At 39.6% G+C, this 6,985-nt stretch overlaps 1 long non-coding RNA gene across 1 annotated transcript; it reads left to right on the top strand.

The window, feature by feature from the left end:
* Positions 1-889: 889 nt before the first annotated feature.
* Positions 890-2,421, top strand: LOC311267959. The gene is made up of 3 exons (XR_014623896.1): positions 890-911; positions 2,125-2,214; positions 2,387-2,421. It is a non-coding gene; the product is annotated as an uncharacterized lncRNA (long non-coding RNA).
* The last annotated feature ends 4,564 nt before the right edge of the window (positions 2,422-6,985 follow it).

The following is a 6,985-nucleotide window of genomic DNA, read 5'->3' as shown; positions in this document are numbered from 1 at the left end:
TCTCTTGCACAACGAAGACTTTGCCTTTGTTAAAGAAAAACGAGATGGCAGTTTGTTGTGTGACATAATATCTCAAAACAGCCTGGAAAGTTTTTATACTGTGCCTTGCGACTCCAAGCTCATTAATGTGGTGTTTGTTAGAAACTTGGACAGAGTACGGAAACACCGCAGGCTTCTTGACGTGTCTGATATTGAACGTAAAGTGGCTTGTCTGCCATATCGTTCAGGATATGTGCTTATGCCTTTACTTCATCGATTTGAGCGAAAAGTATAAAAAGAAAATAACTTCTAGATGGAATTTTGACAGTTTTTTTACCTAAAGGGGAATTTTAACTGGGGTCCCCCACTCAAACACTTAGAAAAGGAGTTGGGGCAATACATTATTTTGTTTGATGGTGCTATTGTGAGAATATAGTCAATCTACCACACAAACTCTCTCTGGCAGGGCTACTGTTCGCTATATATTTTGTATGCATGTTCAGTGTAGTTTATAGGATGGCTTGGGTTCGTGCAGCTTGGAAAGAAAGGGACCGCGAAGAAGAAGGTGTGGTGCCAGCAAGCTGGGTTGACATCGACAAGAAGTTAGTCTTTTGGCCAAATGTTGTAAATGCAGCCAAGTTCATCATTGCGCGCCGCAAACCAACTGATGGATGGAAACGGTTCACTCTGGTCAAAGTGAAGCTCAGATCTGGTATGTACAGTCATATTACAGTAAATACACTTTGACTTGAATATCATGCCATGTCAATGTTTTGCATTGATAACCTTTTTGGTTTGGCAATGTTTCATAGATGATTGCCAAAAATGTGAGAGCTGGGACCAAACAAGTGGTGCAGAAACAGAAGGAGGAGCACAGTGCACCAGAAGAAAAAATAAAAAAAGGCGACATGAAGACTTCGATTATGAGGAAGGTAATTGTGCTGTGCCTATTTAAGTAAATATTGCATATGCTAAATATTTGATTACATGTCTACTTCTTTAACACCATCTATTCTCTTTAAATTACACAATAAGTATCAGGGCCTGAAATTTGCTGCGGGATTGCGGGTATTGCGCATAATTGGACCGATTCCCGCAAATCTCACACTCATAATGCGGGAAATTCCCGCACACATTTCAAACCAGCCAACTACTGGTACACACTACAGGAGCGCTGCGTTAGACAGTCTGACTTAAATGACACACACGTCTTTGTTTGTATAGTTTAGGTAGCCTACTGTACTGAATAAAGTTAGATGTTATAAAACACACACGCTGCTGCAGCTGTGCAGCACCACATCTGTTGCGCTCTGGTTCAGCCATCGGTGCTCAGATGTTGGTTAAATCTCTTCCAATATTGAACTCTTTTTATACAACATGCAGCCAAACACCAGGTTAAAGAGAGAGGAACAGCAGAGCTCCTCTGACAGCTCCTTCCTGCAACGAGCAGGGTTTTTTTTTAGCAGCGCCGTCTTTAGAGGTGAAGAACACGCACATGTCCGCCTGACTTTAACACAGGGTTTTCCTGCCTATCTAAGGTGATTTTGGTGCCCATGGGGGGCGATCAGATGCAGCGTCTTGCACCAACTCACCGTTTAAAAGGAGAAGGAAGCCTGTATGTGGAAAGACATCGCGAGATGTAGAATGAGTTTTATAGACGAAAAACACACATGTCAGGACCGCTGACTTACATAATCAGAACAGACATGTCCTGTGATTATCAGCCTTGTTTCATATTTAATAGAGGAGGGACAATATCTGAAAGTACAACTGTCAAGCCAGGGAAAACCCTGTAACACTGAGTTTGCAAACTGAGTATTATACCTCAGCATGTGACAAATAAAATTTTGAAATGCTGTGTAGTTGCAGCATCATTTATATCTGAAGCATAACATATAATATAGACCTGTAGTCCCCCCCAACAAAGTAAAATCCCCCCCCCATGTGAAGCCCTTAGGGGGGGGAATTCCCCCCACTTTTGGAAAATGAATTTCAGGCCCTGAGTATCAATAACACAGTGTATCATATTGCTCCTTGATCATCAATGCTAGCATCATACACAGGCATATCGTAAGTCTACTGACAGTTTTAGTTTTATATTTCAAGTTTTTTCACTTTCCCACTGGACATTTGTCTCTCAATTAGGTGCTTGTGGTGGCAGCTTTGTGGAGCCTGAACACATGGTAGAATCACCTGATTTGTTTGCAGATGATGATCATGCCATCAGTGATGAAGGTAAGTTAAACTGCCTTGTGACAGGAGTGATGTTGATAGGAATATTGAAGCAACTTTTAAATTTGAGGATTTGGTGACAGCCAGCAGATTTTAAATAAATCAAGCTTTAAAATATAGAACTTTTCAAAGAACGGCATCATTAGATAAGATTTTCATGACTTTTTTTATACAGACTATATTCCAGAGCCAGAGAGCCAAGGTAGTCCAAAAAGGTGCAGCTCCAATCCAGTGGCAAAACATGGGTCTGCTCCTAGAAAAAATAGAAAAGAGCCTACACTTCCAGCTGCTCCACAGAAAGTGCGACCTCTCCACCAGTCTCCACCAAGTTCGGAAGATGACGACACTGCACCCTTCACATCAAGGAAAACCCCTTCCTGTCCACCGAAAACAAAAGGTTTGTGTACAGTTCTATTTCATTATGGCCTTTCTTTTTTGATAGTTGGGCTGATTTTTGACCTGATTTGTTTGAAGATGATGATGATGACCATGCCATCAGTGATGATGAACCTGAGATCAGGGATGATGATCATGCCATCAGTGATGAAGGTAAGTTAAACTGCCTTGTGACAGGAGTGATGTTGATAGGAATATAGAAGAACTTCTAAATTTGAGGATTTGGTGACAGCCAGCAGCTTTCAAATTAATCAAAGTTCATTTATATAGCTTTACAATATAGAATTTAAAAAACAGCATAATTTGATAAGATTTTCATGACTTTTTTTTTACAGACTATATTCCAGAGCCAGAGAGCCAAGGTAGTCCAAAAAGGTGCAGCTCCAATCCAGTGGCAAAACATGGGTCTGCTCCTAGAAAACATAGAGAAGAGCCTACACTTCCGGCTGTTCAACAGAAAGTGCGACCTCTCCACCAGTCTCCACCAAGTTTGGAAGATGACGACACCGCACCCTTCACATCAAGGAAAACCCCTTCCTGTCCACCGAAAACAAAAGGTTTGTGTACAGTTCTATTTCATTATGGCCTTTCTTTTTTGATAGTTTGGGCTAGTTCATAGAAATATAATGATTCTATTAAATAGTTCTGCTTGATGTGTTTGACCAGAACGAACACTTAACTGTGTTCAAACAATGTTTACAAACATTTTTTGTTTTACATTTTGGAGGTTATTTCTATAGAAGAAGCAACAGCATACAATTTCACCTTCTCATGAAGGCATGTCTCACCAAACAGGAAAAAATAGAGGCTCAACACCAAGTGTGTCTCATCACGCAGAAAAAGGAAGAGGCTCAAGACCAGTCATCAGCTCCCCATTTAAAAAAAGACCAAGCTCCCCATACCCAATGACACAAGCTAGTAAGTACACACACACACCCTCATAGACACAACCAGATCACTTAAACCCAAATCCAGACCCTTTATCTTTATCAACGTACTGCATAAAAGTGTGTTTGTGCAGGACTGTAGGTTTAAAAGACACGCCCTAATGTCTTCAGACTTTGTGACGTCTGGATAATTTTGATACACAACTGGTGCACATTTGTCAGTGAAACGTCATCTACAGCAGTGGTTCTTATCCTATTTAGGCCATGACCGCACCAAAAGATCATTTGAACTGGGGACCCCCACCCTGAAAACATTTGGCAGTGTTAAAGCTGGAGCGTTACATTTTGTTGGACTCGGTTCCGCAAATTGATATTCCAGTCTACTTGCATACATCCAGGGAGAGGTGAGAGGATTGAGGGTCCATGTGGTGGTTGGGGGGGCGTGGATTGAGTGGGGAGACATGGGTTTATGGAGGGAGCCTCGACCACAAACAGAGGCGAACAGGGTTTGTAAGGAAATAAAACAAAGTCTGCTATTCAATGACTCACGAGTGCTGAATATGCTGTTAGGACACAGCCGGCTAAACTGACCACAATAGTCAACGTTCAAGCAACGGGCGCCCCCCGGAGAAAAATATGTACCATGATATAAATGACTATGAACAACAGTTGACACAGAGTCATGAACCCATGCAAATAGAATCATGACCTGGCTCAGTTTATTTTTTTTGGCAAGTGTAAGTTGCTACGGTAAGGTGTTGATGATTCTAGTTATGATTGTCTTTCTTTCAATGCTTTTAGGATTTCATAGAAAGGTTATGGAGCTGCTGGTAGAGATCCGTGATGGGTTAAAGGACTTAAAGATTGCCCATCAAGCAGAAGACACTGTTTTTGACCAGGCTACAACCCTCGAGGAGCTTGAACACCTGGAGGAGTCCCTCAAATCAACGGAGGAAAGGCAGAAACTAGTAGGTTTTGTAAATTGACAAATCCTCTAGCACATCTTTACCGAATGCCTTGGAAACCAATCCGGATACAATGGCAAATTATCAGGGATCACACAGTTGTTTTTTTTTGTTTTTTTTTTATCTCTGACATTTACATTCAGTTGTAGCACCTACATTGAATTTAGATGTTAGAGACGTATTGGTAAGAAGAAATCTGGCAGTATTAGACTACAGTAGTGATACCAACGTAATGAATTTTTTCTCAAATGTGCACTGTTGAAATCACCTTGTAACAGACAACAGTCATGGGATATACTGAACTCTAAACTTGCTCTTGTTTTTGTACACTGATTTCCTCCAATTTCAGATCCAACGCTTGTCCATGGTTGGAGGAGGGACATCAACCAAAAACAACGTGAAATGGATCTTAGACAAGTAGGTTTTTTTTTTTCATATCATTGTCAGTTGTCTGTTATTAAGGAAGAATTGATTGAACCGGAATTGACAAAACAATACACAGACACCAGGACAAAGTGTAAAACCAGTGTTATACACATCAGTGTTGTTGATCAACTAGGGCTGGATGACAAAGAAATAAACATATTGATATTGAAAAATTCAATATCGTTAATTAACAAAAAAATTAAAAAATATTTTAAGTACGGCCCCGGCCATCTTATCAGGGGTTAAAGCAAAATAAAATCTTCTGACTGAATTTTTTTCCAGGCCAGGGCAATGTGTCTATTCTAAATATGAAAAGAAAATCAAACCACTTTTAATTTCTGCTCATTCCTTTTTCGTTTTGACCAGGAAATTGAAAAGCTATTTAAATTAATTTCAATTCAATTATTATTTCAATTCAAATAACCACGTTTTTTGTGGATTAAATTTAAGCATTCTTCTTAGTTTTTTACTCTGGTAGATTTTATTGCACTTACAGTAACATAACGAGTGTAGCTCACCTTGAGTTTTCACCTGGATCACTGTCTCTGTGTGACATACAGCTCTTTAGAACAGATCATAATGTTGCTGCTGTATTTTAAACATCAGAGTGTTTCAGATTGAGAGGTTTGAGGTGGAGCTGCAGGGTTGGGTGGAGGTGTGTGAAAGTTTATTTGTGCTGTTGAACGTAACCGCTGTGAAACAATCATTAAGTAATGTGATATTGATCTTATTCACCAGCTTCTTACTGTCACCGCTCCCTCTCTTCATCAGCTCTACCTCACTCCACCACAGCTAACATTGTCTTGTAGCTGCTCTCTGACGGAGTGACTCTGTCTTCCATTTGTTTTGAACTTTTATAAATAAAAGCAAGGAGGAGTAAAGTAGTAGTCTTCCTGCATTGATTGTACTGTCTGAGAGCAAAAGAGAGCGTCACCATCTCTGTCACACACTGAATCTGTTAGCTGCTCCTCTCCTCCGTATCAGCGGGCACCTGAGTGCTGTGTGACAGACAGCGATGTTGTCTGACTATTTAGTTTAGATGCAGTTATGGCCTGCTTGTTTCCAGCACCATTTTCACCATATAGGGCGGTCAAAATTAATGCGTTAACCTGGGATGATTAATTTCTGGAACAATTTTTATTTACGCAATTGGCACATGTGCATAACGACCCGCCTCGTATCCCACAACTCATTGATGACGGTAACTACAGTGTATTTCAGTAGCCTGCCTCTTCCCCCAAACAAACACTGTGTGTGTGTGTGTGTGTGTGTGTGTGTGTGTGTGTGTGTGTGTCTGTGTATCTGTTTAATGCAGGAATAGTTATTAATAGTTACAATAGTTATTCCTCATCACTGTTGTGTATCAAAGGTCCAGACATATGGGGGACAGAGCTGTCAGTAAGCGGTTACGGGACACCATTGTGTTAGCTGTGGTGACACATTCAACAGCACAAATAAACAGCAGTAGCATTATTCTGCTTTGGTTGGTTTAGTTTTAAAAAGTCTTAATGAGAGATCTTCTTTATTTCATCTGTGCAAAAAATCAACTCTGATCCTGATCCACTGCTAAGTCATCTGGAAGGCTTTATTGATAAGCAAAGAGTTTAGTTATTTGAAGAAAAAAAAACCAATGTTAGAAAAACAAAATTACTGAAAAATGTCAAGATCTAACCTTGTTTTCCTCAGTAATTAACTAGTTGAATTTAAAAAGACTGCTTAAGGCTGTGTCATCATCACTCAACCAACCATCAACCAACTACAGTCACAAGTTAAATTAGAAAAGTACAATCATTATTATTATTATTATTATTATCATATTTTTAATTTTTTTATATATATAAATATAATCTCTTAATTTTGCTCTGAGTGCACCAGAATGATACATTTGACTTTAACATGTACAATATTATCTTCCAGGGAAGCATGCCATCGAATGACCTTATTCTGTCTAGATTCTGTGGGAAACACTGGATCACTTTATTCATTATATCAAATTATAAGTGTGTTGTTCTACTGTTGGTCTATTGGTGCTATTGGCAACATGTTAAGAATCATAATAATTAAAATAACTATCATAATACAAGTTTGCGTACCCCCCTT

This window comes from Pagrus pagrus (genome assembly GCF_965226575.1).
Source record: "Pagrus pagrus genome assembly, chromosome: 13".
NCBI classification, from domain to species: domain Eukaryota; kingdom Metazoa; phylum Chordata; class Actinopteri; order Spariformes; family Sparidae; genus Pagrus; species Pagrus pagrus.
The sequence above is the reverse complement of the archived record's forward strand: the minus strand, read 5'-3'. Positions and strand labels throughout refer to the sequence as shown.